Genomic DNA, 21,383 nt, shown 5'->3' on the forward strand with positions numbered 1-21,383 from the left:
AGTCTCCAGCACCATCCAGGACTGCTCCCACTCCTCACAGGAACTCCCCCCCACCCCAATTCCTCACTGGGATTGACAGCCAGCATTTCCCTAAACCAAAAAGAATGGTAGCAGCCTGCACAATATCGATACAAGAAATATCGATATTACATTTTAAAGGGTTAACCGCCCCCTTCCAAAAAAAAAACTTGCAGTCTTCATTCTTGGCTTGAATGGGGGAGCAACCAGTGTTGGGATCCAAAAATTTTAGTAACAGGTTCCCATGGTGGTGGGATTCAAACAGTGGCGTAGCGCCAATGGGGCTGGGTGGGGCATGATGGGGGCGTGGCCGGGCATTCCGGGGGCGGGGCATTAATAATTTCTCTGTTACTGTAAAAAACTCTTACTGTAAACAAAAAGTTCCTAATTTCCAGCTGGTATCTTTCTGTCCATAATTTAAACTCATTATAGCAAGTCCTATCGTCTCCTGCCGACAGAAACAACAACTACTTCTCCTCTAATTGACTGCCTGTCAAATACTTCATACTTTCAAATACTTAATTTTGTTTCTAGAAATCAAAAGAAGGAGACTTTCCTTAAACAAGGAACTTCACCCTATTTCTAAAACATGTTTTTAAAACAGCCCAACAGGGAGAATTATCCCGTTTTCTACCTTCGCTAACCAGCCACATAGGAAACAACAGGACTTGATGAGTTTTGGACCTAATGGAATTTCTAATGGAAAAGCGGACCCAATTAGTCACCCCCTCTCGGCACACACAAATAATTAGTAACCCACTCTCGGGAACTGGTGAGAACCTGCTGGATCCCACCTCTGGGAGCAACCCAGAAGGAGCAAAACCCGAAGTGAGAGGGAACCGCAGGATTTCCTCGCTTTTGCTAACCACACAACTTCTGGGATCGGCAGAACCGTAAGTTTAAGGCCTGCTGTACTGACATCTCTGTCGCAAAGGAAACGTTTCCTCACTGTGCGGCAGAGCAGCCGTGTGTAATTGGCCACAGAGTGGAAGTCTCCGTGCCAAACCGCTATTTAACACAGTGCCACGTGCTGTACAAACGGGGGCTGTGGTGAATCTCTCTTGCAGTCGAGAACTTCCAACTTGGGTCCTTTCCTTCTTCCTGCAAGATGGCTGGTTATAGTTGATTGCACTTTGCACTTTGCCAGAAAAGGGTGGAAACAGCTGGGTCAAGTATGTGAAAGGGATGGGCGGTTAACCATGGGTTTTAACAGTGTCCATAAATCTCTCTTTTAAAAAAAATATTTTTTTGTATTTTACCCACTAAAGAAATACAGAAAGAGGAGGAAGAGAAGGAAAAGAAAGCAATCAAATGTAATAATCACAATAGTTCTCAAAATTGAAAAAAAGTATAACACACACATTGACATATAATCAAAATCAGATATAAACTATACAGAATTAATTATAAAGTGGGTCTGCATTTATAATTTTATTAGCTTATTTATAAAGATAAATTAACATCTGGTATTCTGGACAGAAACAACCTCAATCATTTAAGCAGTCTGACTAATTTTAGCTAAATTCTTCTTCTATATATTTAGAAAAGAAATTAATAAACAAATACATATAGGTATATAGGAGCAGCAGTGGCGTAGGAGGTTAAGAGCTCGTGTATCTAATCTGGAGGAACCGGGTTTGATTCCCAGCTCTGCCGCCTGAGCTGTGGAGGCTTATCTGGGGAATTCAGATTAGCCTGTGCACTCCCACACACGCCAGCTGGGTGACCTTGGGCTAGTCACAGCTCTTTGGAGCTCTCTCAGCCCCACCCACCGCACAGGGTGTTTGTTGTGAGGGGGGAAGGGCAAGGAGATTGTCAGCCCCTTTGAGTCTCCTACAGGAGAGAAAGGGGGGATATAAATCCAAACTTCTTCTTCCTCTTCTTTTATAAAAAGAAAAGGTACAGGTGACCCAAGAAGTTTTTTCTCTGATCAGGTTATTAGAATGATATGTGTACTTGGTTTTATATATATAGAGAGAAATATGCAATATTTTTGAAGATATAAGCAGTAACATAAATAATCATTTATATGCACCAGTAAGGCTTTCTGTCATATAATACTTTTGAGTTTGACTCCCATTTCTCTTTGAATTCACGTTCCGGCCTTCTATTTACGAAATGCTTTCAGGCTGGTTCAGTACAAGGCAAATATAATGAGTGTGGGACGCTGTGTAACTCGTTTGGGGAGGGGGACTTCGCACAGGTCCTGCCCCCCCCCCCCAAATGTGTCCTATTTTATTTCCCGCAAGCCGGATTTTTCGAAAATCGCTAAACCAGCGATCCTTTGGAAAAAATCCTGGATTGCAGCCGCTCCACACAAACAGCCAAGTAGGAGGTGCTTTATTTCCGTGCTGTCCGTGGTCAGGGAGATGACGCCTGCCAGCGCCCTGCCGTTCCATTTTTCTTTTTAATTTTTTTTCTGCATATTGCACCTGCGCAGCTATGCAGGTGCAGCCGATTGTATCGTGGGACGATCAAAATGATCGTGCGGGTTCATTGCTGCGTGCCCGCGTAACTCCTCGTGTGGCAGGAATTTTGTTTTTAAAGAAGCACCTTCGTGCAAAGGCATGAAAGCAACCTGGATTGTTTCCGTGGGCTCCGGTCGCCGCCTGCCCGGCATGTACCTTCCCTATGAGGAGAGGCTGCAGCGTTTGGGACTCTTTAGTTTGGAGAGGAGATGGCTGAGGGGGGATATGATTGAAGTCTATAAAATTATGCATGGGGTAGAAAATGTTGACAGAGAGACATTTTTCTCTCTTTCTCACAATACTAGAACCAGGGGGCATTCATTGAAAATGCTGGGGGGAAGAATTAGGACTAATAAAAGGAAACACTTCTTCACGCAACGTGTGATTGGTGTTTGGAATATGCTGCCACAGGAGGGGGTCATGGCCACTAACGTGGATAGCTTTAAAAAGGGGCTTGGACAGATTTATGGAGGAGAAGTCGATTTATGGCTACCAATCTTGATCCTCTTTGATCTGAGGTTGCAAATGCCTTAGCAGACCAGGTGCTCGGGAGCAGCAGCAGCAGAAGGCCATTGCTTTCACATCCTGCAAGTGAGCTCCCAAAGGCACCTGGTGGGCCACTGCGAGTAGCAGAGAGCTGGACTAGATGGACTCTGGTCTGATCCAGCTGGCTTGTTCTTAGGTTCTTATGTTCTTATGTGAACGGGAAAGAGGAAAACGGGTTCCTTTATAACGACTGAACACTTGCTGTGCAGGATCGACTCCTTGCCTCCCCAGTTTTCTTGATCAGGAAACCTCGGAGAGCGCCCATGTTTCCCAATGCTTTCGCAAAGACACCTTCCTTGTAAATAAAGAGGGAGCTGCCCGCTGGAAAACGAGTCAGACCCTCAAGTTCTGAAACTCGGATTTGAACCTAGGATTCTCTGTGCCCCCAGGCTGAGAGCAGGCCCCTCGACACGGAATGGATTCCCCTCAAAACCCGACATTCCGCTCCAGAGTTTCGCAGTCAGCTGATTTCTGCCCAATCTGCCCTTTTGCATCACATGGGGGAAGGGGTGGAGCCAACAGCTGTGCAGATTTCCCAGTGGACATTTTATTTGACTCTAATGTTAGGTGTTGGACCCACTGGCGTAATGCCCATTGGGCAAGGTGGGCAGCTGCCCAGGGCATCACCTTGTGGGGGGCATCAAAATGCTGGGTTCGTTTTGGGGTATTTTTAGTGGTTTTCCATTTTTGGCCTGCAGGGGCACAGTTTTTAGGCGAGCGGCACCAAAATTTCAGCGTATCATCAGGAGGCTGTCCTTATGCTACCCCCCAAGTTTGGTGAGGTTTGGTTCAGGGAGTCCAAAGTTATGGACTCCCAAAGGGGGTGCCCCTATCCCCCATTGTTTCCAATGGGAGCTAATAGGAGATGCCGCCTGAGCTGTGGAGGCTTATTTGGGGAATTCAGATTAGCCTGTGCGCTCCCACACACGCCAGCTGGGTGACCTTGGGCTAGTCACAGCTTCTTGGAGCTCTCTCAGCCCTACCTACCTCAGAGGGTGTTTGTTGTGAGGGGGGATTGTAAGTCCCTTTGAGTCTCCTGCAGGAGAGAAAGGGGGGGATATAAATCCAAACTCCTCCTCCTCCTCCTCCTCCTCCTCCTCCTCCTCTTCTTCTTCTTCTTCTTCTTCTTCTTCTTCTTCTTCTTCTTCTTCTTCTTCTTCTTCTTCTTCTTCTTCTTCTTCTTCTAAAACACTGTCACAGAGAACACTTCACAAGGTGGTAACCATGGCCCTTCCACTAAAAGCCTTGGTTGTATCCCTGATTTTCAAACTATGTTAAAAGAACTCCCACCCTTCCCAACACAAGCAGGAGAATGCTGCTGTGGTTGTGTTGTTTGTGGGCACCAGGTTGGTTATTGAGTGAACAGCAGTGGTGTAGTGCCAACTGGGCAGGGGGGTGCAACGCCCTGGGTGTGCACCGGTGCAGGGACGTGGCCGGGGCATTACGGGGCAGGGGCGGGTGTGCCGCAGCAGGGGTGCAGGGTGCATGGGTGCCCCAGGCATAGTTTCCCCTCGCCCCGCCCCTGGTGAGCAGGCTGCTGGACCTTGGCCTGATCCAGCATGGCTGTTCTTGTGTTCTTAACCCCCACTTTGTACATTCTCCCTTGGCCACTTTGTGCTCAACTCTCATCTCGCCTAGGTTGGAACTGCAAACAATCAGAACGCAGTTTCTTCTGAGATCAGCCACCTTGCTGAGGGATGTGCGCCTTTGATATGCATATCTGACGTGCGAGCCAGTTTGCATTCAATGTAGTTGGCCAGAAGTAGAGGAGCTCAGAATGGGAATAAAATGATGTAACTTGAATGGGGGATGGAGGCCTCAGACTTGAGTAAAAACCCTCGGGCCTTCCCTACTTTCCCCTGTTTACTAGAGATAAGGTTCTGTTTTCTGGCAATGTTTCTTCTTCTGACCTTTCCCTCGCTCCTGCACACGAATCCTGCTGGGTGACCTCGGTCTTGTCAAAGTTCTCTCTGAACTCTCTCAGCCCCACCTACCCCAGAAGCTGTGTGTTGTAGGGAGGGGAAGGCAAGGGAAGTGATTGTAAGTCACTTTGAGTCTACTTGAAGGTAGAGAGACGTGAAGTATAAAAACCCAGTCTTCTTCTTACTAAATGGCAGTTCCTTCCTTCCTTCCTTCCTTCCTTCCTTCCTTCCTTCCTTCCTTCCTTCCTTCCTTCCTTCCTTCCTTCCTTCCTTCCTTCCTTCCTTCCTTCCATCCTTCCTTCCTTCCATCCATCCATCCATCCATCCATCCATCCATCCATCCTTCCTTCCATCCTTCCTTCCTTCCTTCCTTCCTTCCTTCCTTCCTTCCTTCCTTCCTTCCTTCCTTCCTTCCTTCCTTCCATCCTTCCTTCCTTCCTTCCTTCCATCCATCCATCCTTCCTTCCTTCCTTCCTTCCTTCCTTCCTTCCTTCCTTCCTTCCTTCCTTCCTTCCTTCCTTCCTTCCTTCCTTCCTTCCTTCCTTCCTTCCTTCGCAGCAGTGGCATAGAAGGTTAAGAGCTCGTGTATCTAATCTGGAGGAACCGGGTTTGATTCCCAGCTCTGCCGCCTGAGCTGTGGAGGCTTCTCTGGGGAATTCAGATTAGCCTGTACACTCCCACACACGCCAGCTGGGTGACCTTGGGCTAGTCACAGCTTCTCGGAGCTCTCTCAGCCCCACCTATCTCACAGGGTGTTTGTTATGAGGGGGGAAGGGCAAGGAGATTGTAAGCCCCTTTGAGTCTCCTACAGGAGAGAAAGGGGGGATATAAATCCAAACTCCTCCTCCTCCTCCTCCTCCTCCTCCTCCTCCTCCTCTTCTTCTTCTTCTTCTTCTTCTTCTTCTTCTTCTTCTTCTTCTTCTTCTTCTTCTTCTTCTTCTTCTTCTTCTTCTTCTTCTTCTCCTCCCTCCCTCCCTCCCTCCCTCCCTCCCTCCCTCCCTCCCTTCCTTCCTTCCTTCCTTCCTTCCTCCCTCCCTCCCTCCCTCCCCTTCCTTCCTTCCTTCCTTCCTTCCTTCCTTCCTTCCTTCCTTCCTTCCTTCCTTCCTTCCTTCCTTCCTTCCTTCCTTTATGAAATTGCATTATTCAGAAGTTTGTCCATGATGGTTCCTTGCAATGTCGATCTTGGGGCCAGCCCCCTTGCCTCTAGTAGGCCCCTCCCCTTCACCCCCACACGCCATGAATGGGAAGAGGCAAAAGCAGGCAAACAGGTCCAGCCCGTGGATTTTGGAGCCCCAACGCCAAGGCCACGAGGCTAGGCCAATCTGGACGCAGCTCGGAAGCTAAGCAGGGTCGGCTCTGCTGAGCACTTGGATGGGAGGCCGACACTCCGCATCACACAGAGACATCCACTGCCGTTGCTGGGGTGTTTTGCAACCATTAAACTCTGGCAGGCACGAATCTGGCACACAAGCTGTCGGTCCTCATCAGTGTGCGAAGGTGAAGATGCTCCAGGCAACGATCCCTGGAACTGGACATCCCCTCTCCTGCCACCAGATGGCGCCAATGGAGAAGGAATGGCTTTCATTCCCTATGGAATATTTCACAACTTTGCCAAGAGTGGAGGGTACCTTCAGGCGTACCAGAAAAGTAGCAGGTGTTTGACTGTGATGAAGCCGTGTGAGGAGCACGGCGGCCATGAACCTGAATTCTGGCTTTCCCCTCTCAACAGACTGCCCCTTTCTCTCTCTCGGGCTGTCAACTTTTCAGGGGGTACCCAGAGATCTTCGCTAACTGCAACTGATTTCCAGGCGACCGAGATCAGTTCTCTTGGAGAAAACGACAGCGCTGGAGAGTGGACTATATGGCCTTGAGCCACCTGAGGTCCCTCCCCACCCCAAATCCTACCCTGTGGCGTAGGAGGTTAAGAGCTCGTGTATCTAATCTGGAGGCACCGGGTTTGATTCCCAGCTCTGCCGCCTGAGCTGTGGAGGCTTCTCTGGGGAATTCAGATTAGCCTGGGCACTCCCACACACGCCAGCTGGGTGACCTTGGGCTAGTCACAGCTTCTCGGAGCTCTCTCAGCCCCACCTACCTCACAGGGTGTTTGTTGTGAGGGGGGAAGGGCAAGGAGAATGTCAGCCCCTTTGAGTCTCCTGCAGGAGAGAAAGGGGGGATATGAATCCAAACTCCTCCTCCTCCTCTTCTTCTTCTTCTTCTTCTTCTTCTTCTTCTTCTTCTTCTTCTTCTTCTTCTTCTTCTTCTTCTTCTTCTTCTTCTTCTTCTTCTTCTTCTTCAGCAGCCATGTCCAACTCTGGCCCTCCAGATGCTCACGGACTCTGATTCCCATCAGCTCCTGCCAGCTGGCAGGGACTGATCGGAATCGTGGTCTGTGGATATCTGGATATATTCTTCTTCTCCTGGTTCCTCACCCCGAATCTCCGGGTGTTTCCCATCACAGCTGGCAGCCTTAATTATACCTGGATCCCAGTGACGAACGGAGGGGAAACTGCACCCAGGCCATGAACTGCCAGCGTGCTCCCTCTCGCCCCAACACGCCCCAATGTGCCCCAGCCCCCACATACGACTGCAATGGCGGCGCCCAGATGTCCCCAGAGGTGGGATCCAGCAGGTTCTCACAGGTTCCCGAGAGTGGGTTACTAATTATTTACATGTGCCGAGAGGGGGTGACTAATGGGTGATTTTGTCACGTGATTTTTGCCTTAGTTACGCCCCTCCTCTCAGCAGTAGCGCGCACAACTTGGAGCAGTCTAGCAGGAGGTGCCCCGGCGTGCGTGCCAGCCTGCGCCGGCGTGCATTCGTTTCCCGCCCAAGGACCGGCGCAGCGGCTGCGTCCTTGCCACAGCCCCGCCCAGGAATGCCCCGCCCCTGGAATGCCCGGCCACGCCCCCGTCATGCCCCGCCCAGCCCCATTGGCCCTACGCCACAGTTTGAATCCCACCACCATGGGAACCTGTTACTAAAATTTTTGGATCCCACCACTGTGGATCCCCCCTCCTCAGCCTCATAGATCTCTTGTTTCCTTAAATAACTCTGCCCTCTCTTCCTGGTCACTCCTTATGCCAGTAACTTCGCACCAAAAAATGTTAAGGAACGCCGCTTCTCTTTCAAACCCCTCTACAACCACCACCCCCCCCCACTGTTGGCAGGGCCCCCCTTTTACATGCACCCGCCCCACGTGTCTGAAGTCTTCACAAGTTCACCTGCGGTCATCTCTTGCGATTCTGCTGTCCCTTTCCAAACATCAGACTGGACCCAAGTTCGAATCCTGATGCTGCCATGGAAACCCACTGGGTGACCTTGGGCCTGCGACTCTTTCTCAGAGGAGACAGTTGTAACCTTCTTTGGTCCTCGCTGAAGAGAAAGGCAGGGTGTAAATGAAATAAAGAAAAACGATGCTTTGGGACAGGGAGCCTGTCTTATCATTTGCCTCTTTTGTTCGGCTGGGTAGAAGCAATGCTGGGGATAAGCAAACTCTATGCTGGGGATAACTAGGAAAGGAATTGAGAATAAAACTGCAAAGATTGTCATGCCCTTATATAAAGCAGTGGTGCGACCGCACTTGGAGTCCTATGTTCAGTTCTGGTCGCCACGTCTCAAAAAGGATATTGAAGAGATAGAAAAAGTGCAGAGAAGGGCAACGAGGATGATTGAGGGACTGGAGCACCTTCCTTATGAGGAGAGGCTGCGGCGTTTGGGACTCTTTAGTTTGGAGAGGAGACGTCTGAGGGGGGATATGATTGAAGTCTATAAAATTATGCCTGGGGTAGAAAATGTTGACAGAGAGAAAGTTTTCTCTCTTTCTCACAATACCAGAACCAGAGGGCATTCATTGAAAATGCTGGGGGGAAGAATTAGGACTAATAAAAGGAAACACTTCTTCACGCAACGGGTGATTGGTGTTTGGAATATGCTGCCGCAGGAGGTGGTGATGGCCACTCACCTGGATAGCTTTAAAAGGGGCTTGGACAGATTGATGGAGGAGAAGTCGATTTATGGCTACCGATTTTGATCCTCCTTGATCTGAGATTGCAAATGCCTTAACAGTCCAGGTGCTCGGGAGCAACAGCCGCAGAAGGCCATTGCTTTCACCTCCTGCCTGTGAGCTCCCAAAGGCACCTGATGGGCCACTGTGAGTAGCAGAGAGCTGGACTAGATGGACTCTGGTCTGATCCAGCTGGCTTGTTCTTATGGTAGAAGCTGGTCGTCATGGGGGACTGACTTTTGCAGGTGGGAAATGCTTCAAAGGCAGGCCATCTTTCTTTGTTTTTCTCTACAATATACCATCGTAATGCTGATGATAATACAGTATGACTGATGGACAGGTAATGGGAGCCGAAAAGAGAGAAAGTCGTTGCCCCAAGGGACCTTATAGTGCAGTGGTGGCGAACCTATGGCACAGGTGCCTGAGGTGGCACTCAGAGCCCTCTCTGTGGGCACGCATGCACAGAGTTCGTCATGTGATAATAGTGCAATTATTTCAGGAAGATTATTAGCATTAAACCTAAGACCTAGTTTGGGGGAAGCAGCGTAGGTAACCCTGTTCAGCACTGTTAAACCCCACTGATTTTCATGGGAAGAACTAAAGCACGACCCTTTACCTGGGAGGAAGCTTGGTTGCTGGCAATGGGGTTTGCCTCTGAGTAAACCCTCCTAGGGTCACGATACACCCGTTTGAAGTGTTGCACAGTTGCTTCAAAGCAATGCCACTGACTACCACCAAGCTTACTCCCGAGTAACACGCGCCTTGGAGCCAACCATTTTTTCTATGCTAAAACCTCAGTATTCAGGTTCAATTGCCATGTTGGCACCTTGCGATAAATAAGTGGGTTTTGGGTTGCAGTTTGGGCACTCGGTCTCAAAAAGGTTCGCCATCACTGTTATAGTCGGAAGGGGAAGGAATTATGGAAGGGACTCGCCTAACAACATCACTGATTCCTGGGTGGTTTTTGCCCTCCTCAGTGAAGGTCTGTGGCCAAAGGAGGGCAACCCTATTTTCTAGCTGGCTTGGAGAAGATGTGAGTGGGTGGGAACAAAGTTCTTGAGAGACACATGTGGGCCATTTTGTAGGTAAAGTTCTGGGGAGGGGGCAGGTCCTCTTGCAAGAAAACCTCTGGGAGGGGTAGTAGTTGTTTTGTTTGTAGAATAGTTCTTCAATTGCACTGCACGACTTCTGAGTTTGTCCTAGGGGAGAACTCAAGGCCTTCCCTGCATCTTTGGTAAGCAAGACGATCTTGTTTTTAAATAAAGGTGAAATTATGTTTGATTTCTTTATAAGTTAGATAGGAACAAGCTGTATTACCCTGTTTCCCCGAATATAAGACATCCCCTAAAAATAAAACATAGTAGAGGTTTTGCTGAAGTGCGAAATATAAGGCATCCCCCGAAAGTAAGACGTAGCAAAGTTTTTGTTTGGAAGCATGCCCGACGAACAGAACACAGAAATATAAGACATCCCCTGAAAACAAGACATAGCGCATCTTTGGGAGCAAAAATTAATATAAGACACTGTCTTATTTTCGGGGAAACATAGTAGGTAGAATGTAGGAATTACTGTTGTGTTTTGTATTTGTGTCTGCATGGAATCTCCTTGGCTCAAGGCAGGAATCCACCCCTGCTCCACCTGGGCACGACCCTTTGATTTGTAAAAACCCTGAATGGACGTTTGACAAAAGGGACCCCGGAAGAAGCGCCTCCATCTGCCTTAATCCCACCAGCAGGCAGATAAGGGTGCCGTCGTCGTTAGGTTTCGTTTCCCGGTCCCAAGCACCCAAAGGACTCTTTTGTGTTTTTCCCGCCTGTGCCTACGTCATCGCCTCACCTGCTTCTGCTGCGAAATTCGAGAAGGGACGGCCCTCTGGACTCTAATTGGTTCCTATGTATTTGTAGATGAATGATTGGTTCCCATGTATTTGTGAATGAATGATTGTAGGTTGTCCTGTACCCTCCTGGATTCCCGGGCGGGAGACTGTGTATAAAAGTTGCTGTAAAGTTGCAAGGCAGCTGCAGTTGCCGTGGTGTGGGGGTGCTGACACGTAGGTCAGCATCTCAATAAACTCATTTTTATTTTCACTATTCTCGCTGTGTTGGGTCCTGTTTCTGTCTCTCTGCGCTGCTGAGAGCTGGTTGATCTGGGAGAATAGAAGTTACCCAGGCAGCGCGGTAACAAGGGGTGGGGAATTAATGGGAGGACAGTGGGTGTAGGGTTAATGAGAGATTTTGTGGGGTCACAGAGTTTTCGGAGGGATTACGGGAAGGTGGTAACCCAGAGGTGGGATCCAGCAGGTTCTCACAGGTTCCCGAGAGTAGGTTACTAATTATTTGTGGGTGCCGAGAGGGGGTGACTAATGGGTGATTTTGCCACGTGATTTTGGCCTCAGTTACGCCCCTCCTCTCAGCAGTAGCGCGCAGAACTTGAAGCAGTCTAGCAGGAGGTGCCCTGGCATGCGTGGCAGCCTGCGCCTGCGTGCATTCGTTTCCCGCCCAAGGACTGGTGCAGCGGCTGTGTCCTTGCCACAGCCCCGCCCCAGGAATGCCCCGCCCCCGGAATGCCCGGCCACGCCCCCGCCGTGCCTCACCCAGCCCCATTGGCGCTACACCACAGTTTGAATCCCACCACCATGGGAACCTGTTACTAAAATTTTTGGATCCCACCACTGTGTACCCATAGGCAAAAGACCCCATCATTGGGGTCTATGGGCACCAATGGCATTCACCAACCCCTCCCCTGGCATCCCTCAAGTGCTTTTAGAAAGTAGCCAGGACTAGGTGAGGCTTTTGCCCAGCAAGGCTCCTGGTGGGCTATTGGCTATTTGATTGGCCATGCAAACGTTTAAAAACATTAGCTTGGTAGCAGCTGTCGCTCAGCGCAAAGATCTTCGCCGGGTGACAGGGCAGCCATTTTGCGGCTGGCTCCACCTCTTGCGGCAGCCATTTTGTGGCAGTGCCCACCACGGCGTGTCAGAATTCCAAAGGTGCCCACAAGTTGGGGATCCCTGCCATAAGGGATTCTGGCTATAAAGAACAGTAAGAGGAAGGGAAGGGCCATTCGGAGAGGCAAAAAAATCTCTGAGCAGCTGAGGTAGAAGAAATTTTTTTGACCCAGAAGATTCGCAAGGAGGTCACCAGTAGTCATCCTCCGTCACTGGGAACGTTCACGGATCTTTATGGGCTTTGCATAGGGGTTTTTAAACCTCATTAGAGTGATCGGTTGTCGCCTACAGCTCAAAGCAGTCGAGCGCTTCATCAGTAACCCAGAGTTTATCCATCTCTCCCAGGCTGTGGGTAGCAGACCTTTCCTCTCCCCTCCGCCAACTTAAAAACAGCACCTCCCCAACAACAGATGACCCAGCAGAGATACAAACTCAGGGCCTCGGCCATGGAAAGACTTTGCCCCCCTGCACCCACAACAGCCAGTTGATCCCAGTTGCGAAAGCCCTCAAGAGTGTATTTTTCTTTGGCATCCTTTTAGGGTTGCCAGCTTCCAGGCAGATACCAGAGTTCTCCTGAAATGATTTCCAGACTACAGAGATCTGTTTCTTTTGGAGAAAAGACACCTCTGAGGCGCAAACCCTCTGCTATACCACAGACTAGGCTAGGAGAAATTGAAGTCCTAGAACCGTGGTGGCAAACCTTTGGCACTCCAGATGTCATGGACTACAATTCCCATCAGCCCCTGGGATTGGCCATGCTGGCAGGGGCTGATGGGAATTGTAGTCCATGACATCTGGAGTGCCAAAGGTTCACTACCGCTGTCCTAGAATGACTCACATCTCAACTGAACTTCCTTCCCTCCCCAAACTGTCCCTTCCCCATCCCCAGACACCACCCATAACCTCCTGGAATGTTCCAAACCAGAGTTGGTAACCTTCCTGGAGATTCATTTCCTTTCATGGGTAGGGTATTGCCATTTGTTTCTCTCCCTGCCATATACAATCTGGCTCACTTCCTGGAGTCGTCTGCCAAAATTTGCCACCCAAACCATATGCTTGGCTTGGCTTGGGGTGCAGAATCTCAATTTTAGGACTAGAAAGGTGGGAAGCGTTGCTTGAAGATGGCTTTCCTTCTCTGATCTATGGATCGCTCTGCAGATCAGTCCACGGCATCTCTTCAAGCTGGCCCAGTGACCTTGTTTTTTGGGGAGGAGGCGCGAGGAGAGAGCCAAGGTTTCCTTTGCCCTAAAACTTCACAGGCCTCTAGCTGACAAACACATCCTGTCGCTTGCGTCACCTGTTTATGTAACAGGTAGTAAAATCGGCCACGAGGTGGGTGAGGGGAGAAGAAATAATAAGGATAATTTAAGTCATTTGGGGGAGATGGTGTTTACGAGGCCCTCCCCATGTCCTCCCCCCCCCGCCCGCCCCATCCTTTTTTCTAGGACTTCTCTCTAATTGTCCACAGTCATGGATGTCCATTGATGGAGGCCGGTTGCCATGGCGATGGATGAATAGCCCCAAAGATCCAACCATGCCCAAGAGAGAGAGAGAGAAGGCCATTTCTCCATCTGTGCCGACCGAAACAACAACAGCCCCAATACATATATCTATCTTATTTTTTTTGTGCCGCAAATTAAGCAGTTTGCAACAAAATGATAGAGGCTGAATGGAACGGAGCCTGTTTTTCTGCCTCTCCCACGCGGGGGGTCTGAGAGGAATAAAGGACGTTTCTTTGTGGGGGACCAGCTTTGGGGCAGGGGGGATTCAACCTAGTGTTCTTCCTTGAAGCCCTCCTGATGTTCCAGGTGCTGGATTCTGTGTATATATATGTGTGTGTGGGGATGTGTTTTCGGTTTGTCCGTTGGTTTCCGTTCCTTTCTTCAGTTCAAAGCCAAAATGCGTGCCAGGGCAAAAAGGATGTCTTTGGCCACACACGGAACCAAGAGCTTAAAAACAGAACCACCATGATCGAAAGCAGCCTATCTTTGTGGACCAATTGCTTGCGATGAGCAGCAAGGGATGCTGCTCATCGCCTGCTTATTTGCTTTCGTGTGCACTTCTTGGGCTGAAAAAAGGGCCCGTTATGCACGGAGTGCTTTCCTCGGGGCTCTTCACTCCACAGTTAGGTCATAGTGGTGTCTCCTCCCATTTTACACATGAGGAGGGGCCGCACTGCCTGTTGCACGGCTTGCCTTGCCCCCACTCCCAGATCGCTCCCAGTCGTTGTAAGATTGCCGACTAACTCTGTACAGGCCAGAGGTGGGATCCAGCAGGTTCTCACAGGTTCCCGAGAGTAGGTTACTAATTATTTGTGTGTGCCGAGAGGGGGTTACTAATTGGTGATTTTGTCACATGATTTTTACCTTAGTTACACCTCTCCTCTCAGCAGTAGCGTGCAGAACTTGAAGGAGTCTAGCAGGAGGTGCCCCGGCGTGCGTGGCAGCCTGTGCCTGTGTGCATTCATTTCCCGCCCAAAGACCGGCACAGCGGATGCGTCCTTGCCACAGCCCCGCCCAGGAATGCCCCACCCCCGGAATGCCCAGCCACGCCCCATCGTGCCCCGCCCAGCCCCATTGGCGCTATGCCACTGTTTGAATCCCACTACCATGGGAACCTGTTACTGAAATTTTTGGATCCCACCACTGGTACAGGCCATTAAAATAATAGGTGGGACTTGCTACTGCCCCATATCTTTGCTCATATTTTACTTTACTGTGAGTGATACAGGGATGACAGAGTCATTTGATTTCACCTTTGCTGCACAAAGCTTTTGGCCACTCTGGGCATCCCGATGACTTTGTGGTAAACTATCTGCTTGCTGATAAGGATGGCACAGTTCCATATACCGTACTGATGTTTTGCTACAATGCTATTAGCTAAACGAGTTTATTGCACTGTTGCCGTGCAACGTTATTTGTTCTGATGTTTTACTGATCTGGTCTATGACTGTATTTAATAAACTGAACTGAACTGAACTTCATACCAATTTAAATATATTGTACTATTACCTTCATACCACCAGAACATAAAAAGGCAAGTATAATCTAATATAAAAAGGAAACATAAAGTCCAGATTTAAAGCAGATCTAGTCCAAGTCCAAATCTTCCAACAGGATGCCTGGTTATATCCCATTTCGAATATATTCCTTCTTTTAGGGAAGGTTATCAAAGCCAAACCTAACATTCATCTCTTTCATAACAAGCAAATGTTGTTCGACGTATGCATCCACCATCTCACAGTTTCATCAGAGGTGGTGTAATTCTAGGGATAATACAAAATGGTGGAACGGCAATAACAACTAGTTCAGAAATATAAACATAAAGAAAACAAGCAAACATACCATATGGGCCCCTTCCGCACACGCAAAATAATACATTTTCAAACTACTTTCACAACTGTTTGCAAGTGGATTTTGCCATTCCGCACAGCTTCAAAGAGCGTTGAAAGCAGTTTGAAAGTGCGTTATTCTGCACGTGCGGAATGAGCCCATGTGTACTTCACATTTCTTATATGGGGATAGCCTGCTTGTAGCGACATAAAAGACTCCACCCTTCCCCGAATTGACTGCATATCTCCAGGGATTTCTCCGAGTTGGCAAACCTAGGTTTCTGATGGGGGGATGGGAAACTGATCTCCCCCTTTCGCATCTGTGGGAGCTCCCCCACTTCTTCCTTAGACACATTGACAAGGCGGCACGTGACATTTTGAGCAGGGTTGCCAACTTCCAGACGGCAGCTGGAGATCTCCCATAATTGCAACTGATCTCTAGACGACAGAGATCTCTTCCCCTGGGGGAAAATGGCTGTCTTGGGCCCCTTCCCCACACGCAAAATAATGCGTTTTCAAACCACTTTCACAACTGTTTGCAAGTGGATTTTGCCATTCCGCACAGCTTCAAAGAGCACTGAAAGCATTTTTGAAAGTGCATTATTCTGCATGTGCGGAATGAGCCTTGGAAGGGGGACTCTGGGATTATTTCCCTCTGGGAGTCCCCCCCCTCCCCAAACAATACCTTCCCCAGGTGCCACCACCTAACCTCCACCAATTTCCAAACTAAAAGCTGGCAACCCTTATTGTTGTTTCCCACGGGCAATCTCGGCACCGTCACTCCCCTTCATTGTAGTATTGTGTGTGACAACCTGTTCTCCAACTACATTATTAATCCCACGCGAGCGTGAAATTATGGCAGCATATCTTGGTCTGCTGATTAATCCCACCCAGTAGCCTTGGCTACTGCAAGATGTAATGTGCTGCCATCAGCTCTGCTGGAGGGAAGATTTAAGAATATGGAACGTGCTAAAAGAGTTTGTTCATGTGATCTGACTACGGTTGAAACACTTGACCATTCTCTGTTTCGATGCCCTAAATACAATCAGATACGCATGAAATACATGAATTCCATTTTCTTGCAATGTTCTCAGTGGCACGAGTGTTATAAGATACCCAATCTCCTGAACAGCTCTGATGTGCTCTTTTGTGAAACGGTTGCAAATTTTATACTGGAAATTAGTAATTTTAACTGTATTTCTTAACCTCGTTTTGTTTTAAAATTTTGTCCTGTTTTATATGCCGACAAAGGCTTGTGTTGTGCGTGTGACTCCATGTTTGTTTATTTTTCTCTTCTGCCAAAATGGATGCCAGAGACCCACGTCAAGGGATGCTGGTGCCCAAGATGGCTGCCCAGGCGGCCACACTCTGGCATAAGGATATGTGGTTCTTGTTTTTTTGCCTCAGCCAGTTTTCACTTCTCTTCGCCTCCGTTCTTCCTCTCTCTCTCTCTCACGCATGCACCCTGCCTCAGCTCTCCCCTCCCGTCTTTTTCCCTCCCACCCCGCCGATCCCCCTCCCCAAATGCCAAGCAGAAGAGAGCGCCCAGGAATGGCTTCAGCTGTCAGCCCCAATCTATCAGCGCCAACCTCTCCTTCCCGCCCCCACATTTCTCCCTCAGTGAACTGATCGCTTCCAATGAGCCGTGGCTCGAGGATGAGGCCCTCCCTCTCGCCCGCCTGTGCCCAACTTGGCTCGGCAGCAGTGGCCCTCTTGTCATGCCAAGTGTGGGCTGGGGGGGGGGGGGATAATGCTTCCTGACAGCGGATGATATTGTCAGCATATCGGTCCCCCCCCCTTTCAAATGCGCGGTGGGGCAAAAGACGGGGATTGCGGACCCAGGAGAAGCCACCCAAATTGGACTTCCAAATTATGAAAAAGAAGCGTCAGGAGTTCTGCTCGGCTCCCGCCACGGTCTTCCCTTCTTTCGACACTGAGGCTTTGGAGCCAGTGTGGTTAAGGCTGCTGCATCTCTGTGGGGAGTGTGTTTGTGTGCGTGTGTGCGGGGTGTGTGTGTGTGCAGCTCACCAAAATGATGCCCGTCAACAACGCAGCACCATTTCCAGCTGCGTAACCAGAAGCGGCGTCACGGCACTGCCGGAAGTGCTGAGATTCTCCCAGAACTCTATGGCAAAACCATAGTTTCGGGCAAATTGTAGATTGTCCAGGCACACAGTGATATCACTCCTACACTCTGTCCCACCAAAAGATATAAGTAGAATGATGAATTCGTCCCCTGCCTCTTTCTCCTCCACCAACTCTCCTCTGGACCCAAACACCAAGCTGGGGCCAGCACCAGCCCTTTTAAGCTCCCCCCAACCTTTTCCCCACCCCAAATACCAAGGGATTATATTTCTACTGTGGAAGCATGGTACTTTCTCTCTTCATCCGAAGCACTACTGACTGCACTTAGATCTTTCGGTGGGAAAGGGTATTGTTGCACAGGAAGAAGAAGGAGAAGGAGAAGGAGAAGGAGAAGGAGAAGGAGAAGGAGAAGAAGAAGAAGAAGAAGAAGAAGAAGAAGAAGAAGAAGAAGAAGAAGAAGAAGAAGAAGAAGAAGAAGAAGAAGAAGAAGAAGAAGAAGAAGAAGAAGAAGAAGAAGAAGAAGAAGAAGAAGCAGCAGCAGCAGCAGCAGGAGGAGTTTTGATCCTTTCTCTACTGTAAGGAGCCTCAAGGTGGTTTACAAAGTCCTTTCCCTTTCTCTCCCCATAACAGACACCTTGTGGAATAGGTGGGGCTGAGAGAGTTCTTAGAGAACTGTGACTGGCCCAAGGTCACCGAGCGGACTTCATGTGTAGGAGCAGGAAAACAAATCCAGATCACCATAAAAGCTTACACGACCTCACATAGCTGCTGTGAGGATAGAACTGAGGAAAGGAGGATGACATGAGTTGCTTTACATCACCATCGGGGAGAAAAATGTGGTATTAATAAGGGTTGAATGTGGTCATCAGAGGTGGGCACTGAGGCAAATGTGAGCACCCAGTGTTAAAATGGAGAACGGGGCCAGTAGGAAACTGGTTGCCAGTGGCGACCCATCAAGGCAGGGCCTTATGGGTGTTTAAATGGACCTACTAATCCTGCACATTCAAAAAGAACAGACAGAAATAATCATAGATATTATCGTTGCCGTTCGCCAATAAATTGAATGGTACCTCCATGTTCAGCTGCAGCCTACCTCACTACTAAATGCCCAGGATGAATGGTGACAGGGGAGAAGCCATCTCCTTCCTACCCATCTTGTAGATTTCCCAGAAATATCTGCTGGATCCCAGTGCTGGACTAGGGCGTTTTCCCCCGCGGACAAAATAGATAGACCCGGGATCATATATCCCAGGGTGTTTTTATCCAGGTTTCTCCCTTTGCACGGCTGCCCAACAGTGTGTTCAGGCCGGGAGGAAGAACTCCAGTGAATTATGCATGAGCCCTCGGTTTATTTTCACTTTCCACATGAACGTTTACGTTTACGTCGTTTGCGTAGTTTACATAGTCTGCGTACGTTTAGGTCAGTGATGGCGAACCTATGGCACGGGTGCCAGAGGTGGCACTCGGAGCCCTCTCTGTGGGCACGTGCACACAGAGTTCGCCATGTGGGGGTGGAAAATCACCCCCCCACACACACACACACACATCTAGGCTGGCCTGAGCCACTGAGCACGACTGCAGTGGGCAGGGAGGACTCGGCTGGCGGGCCTGATGTCTGTGCTCTGGGTGGCTGCTGCCCGAGGGGGGGCATAGAGAGGAGGCAGAGATGCTAGAGAGGCACAGAGCAGTGCGCACGGGACTTGCTGGAGGCTAGAGCAGGCTGGCCTCTGCTCGAGCGGGTGGGGCAGAGGAAGAGGGAGCCAATCGGTTTTTCTAAACTAAAACCTCAGCATTCAGGTTAAATTGCCGGGTTGGCACTTTGCGATAAATAAGTGGGGTTTGGGTTGCGATTTGGGCACTCGGTCTCAAAAAGGTTCGCCATCACTGGTTTAGGTAGTTTACGTAGATTCCGTGTTATCCGACATTCTGATTGACTGCAGCTAAACCGGCCCATCTCCCACATTGTTTGCATGAGAGCAGGAACGGCACAGGCTTTTTCAAGAGAACTGCCCATTTCATCGGCTAAGGCAAATCTCGTGGGGTGGGCCCGGTTTAGGCCCGGAAGCCATGCGGAATTCATGGCCAAACTGGGACGGTCAGAGGCCCCCTTGCTCCTAGCTGGCAATCCCTTCTGCCCTCCCTTCTGGGGAGGCCAGAAGTGACTACTGTCTCTTGGCCTCTGAGAGCTGCATTTATAAGCACTGAAGCTGGGAGGCGGGGCTCAGGGGGTGGGACCACACACCCCACCACACCCCTGGGGCATGACCATACCTTCCCAAGCCCCCGCTCCCAGCCTCAGTGCTTATAAAAGCAGGTCTCAGAGGCAGGGTGATGGCCGTGGCATAGGAGGCTAAGAGCTTGTGTATCTAATCTGGAGGAACCGGGTTTGATTCCCAGCTCTGCCGCCTGAGCTGTGGAGGCTTATCTGGGGAATTCAGATTAGCCTGTGCACTCCCACACACGCCAGCTGGGTGACCTGGGGCTAGTCACAGCTTCTCGGAGCTCTCTCAGCCCCACCCACCTCACAGGGTGTTTGTTGTGAGGGGGGAAGGGCAAGGAGATTGTCAGCCCCTTTGAGTCTCCTGCAGGAGAGAGAGGGGGGATATAAATCCAAAACTCTTCTTCTTCTTGACCCTGCCCATGTCGATGACAACCGAAGATGATGAGGCAGCAGGAAGTCCTTGCTGCCTTCCTGCTCACGTTGGGGCACCCCCCCATGTGACCAGATTAGTGGTCCCTGGGGACAGAGGGTACCCCTCATCCCAGGTAAATACGCCACTGGGGATGGTTCACTTCCTTATCTCAGGATATATTAGCTGTGGGGGAAACCCATTCAAGCTCTGCTTTCTGTTATATGCATTTTATAACTTTCCCCGTGCCACAGAGCCAAATAAGAAGGAAAAAGTTGCAATAATGCTGTGGTCCTGCAGTTCCATCACTCCCGTCCCACAATTTACTAATCATGGAGATCATCCACAATGTAACGAATCCCTTTGCACATCTATCACATGTATCTAAGGTCGCCAGGGCCAGGTTGGGAAGTACCTGGAAATGTTGGGGATGGAGCCTGAGTTGAGCAGGATTTAAGAAAGGGAGAGACTTCAGTGGGGTCGCTGGCGGAGCTACAAGGGGACAGGGGGTGCGCTGTGCACCGGGCGCACGCCTGGGGGCACAGAAAATTGTCCTCAGCCCCTTCCCCTTTCCCCCTGTAGTGCCCCCCCCGTGGCATCCCACCCACTCCCCCACCTTCCTTCCCACACTTACCTTAGTTCCTTTCCTTTTCCTAGAACTTTTTCAGGCTGCAAAAAGGCCTGTTCACAGTAAAAACGGCCTGGTGGGAACTATACTTCCCAGGAGATCTTGGGGCTCACAAGGTCTCCTGGGAAGTATAGTTCCCACCAAGCCGTTTTTACTGTGAACAGGCCTTTTTGCAGCCTGAAAAAGTTCTAGGAAAAGGAGAGGAACTAAGGTAAGTGTGGGAAGAGGGAAAGGGGGAAGGGTGTGCACCATGGGGGGGGGGCGCCGCGGGGAGGGCATGGGGGCGGAAAATATAGACTGTGCACCGGGTGCAGTTTGGCCCAGCTACGCCTCTGAGTGGGGTATAATGTCGTAGAGTTCATCTTCCAAAGTGGCCATTTTATTCAAGTGAATGGATCTCTGTTGCCTGGAGATCAGCTGAAATAGCAGCAAACCACCTGAACGTGAGCAACCCTACGTGGATCAATAGCAGTTGCTGATAGGAAGCTGCCTTATACCGAATGAGACCCGTTGTGACTAGTGACCTTCTATGTTCAAAGCAGGTACTCTGAGACTCCCTGGAGCCCCACTCTTCAAGAAGCGTAATTTCCTATTATTGCACAGTTGACCCAAGCACCAATTGGCTAGTGCCTGTATCGTCATTCCTTATTCTTTTCCCTCTGCAGCTATTTTTTAAAATCTGTATTTTTAAAATTCCTGTTTCTTAGCTGTCTACTTTAAGGTGACCAGATGGTCACCTTTGTGAACCAGGGGCAGGCGGTGACGCTTCGCAATCCGCAACCCTTGTGCCAGCCGCAGGGCGCCG

General features: G+C 49.8%; 1 protein-coding gene across 5 annotated transcripts in view; it reads left to right on the forward strand.

Annotated features, from left to right (window-relative positions):
• The window catches only part of ATCAY (ATCAY kinesin light chain interacting caytaxin), a 602,799-nt gene that overhangs the window by 375,262 nt on the left and 206,154 nt on the right, over window positions 1-21,383 (forward strand). The window lies entirely within an intron of this gene.

Source organism: Sphaerodactylus townsendi, linkage group LG05 (assembly GCF_021028975.2).
Source record: "Sphaerodactylus townsendi isolate TG3544 linkage group LG05, MPM_Stown_v2.3, whole genome shotgun sequence".
Classification (NCBI taxonomy): domain Eukaryota; kingdom Metazoa; phylum Chordata; class Lepidosauria; order Squamata; family Sphaerodactylidae; genus Sphaerodactylus; species Sphaerodactylus townsendi.